Consider the following 585-nt stretch of genomic DNA (forward strand, 5'->3'; position numbering starts at 1 on the left):
CCAATGTTGTGAAATAGCCATTTCTTACTATGCTTTTGCCGCATCTGGCCATTAGATGGCAGCATCAGCATAGAAACAACATTTAAAACGGCCTATCCATGTTTCCTTTCCTGTAGTATTAGGGAGATGACAGGCTTGGAGAAATGATTTGTGTGGGCTGAGAGATCAAGCAAAGTTTAGAGTGTGCCTGTATGCACTGACTCCCTAGCGAAAGGCCAGCACTTTAATTGGCTTATGAACTTTCATCATCAATTAATCATTTAATCCTCATGGATGGGTGTTGACATGCCTTTTGATTGTGGAACTAATTTTAGAGGATAAAAGGTTTCCTATGGCATGCAAAAGAGCTTGGATATGCCCATCCTAGAGACACAGAGTTTAGCTCTGACTTGTCAAACATCCTCACGTGACTGCTGCCATCAGAGCAATAACAGATAAGACATTTCTGCTCTCTTAGCTGCAAATATCTTTCCTAGTTGGTCCTTCGCTACTTCTGAGGCACACAGAATAAATGTTTGCTGTTGCTTTCATTGCTCTTCCTGTAGTTGGCTATTAGAATATTTGTTCTGTTTTCCTACTTTTTTT

This window comes from Microtus ochrogaster, chromosome 4 (assembly GCF_000317375.1).
Source record: "Microtus ochrogaster isolate Prairie Vole_2 chromosome 4, MicOch1.0, whole genome shotgun sequence".
NCBI lineage: Eukaryota > Metazoa > Chordata > Mammalia > Rodentia > Cricetidae > Microtus > Microtus ochrogaster.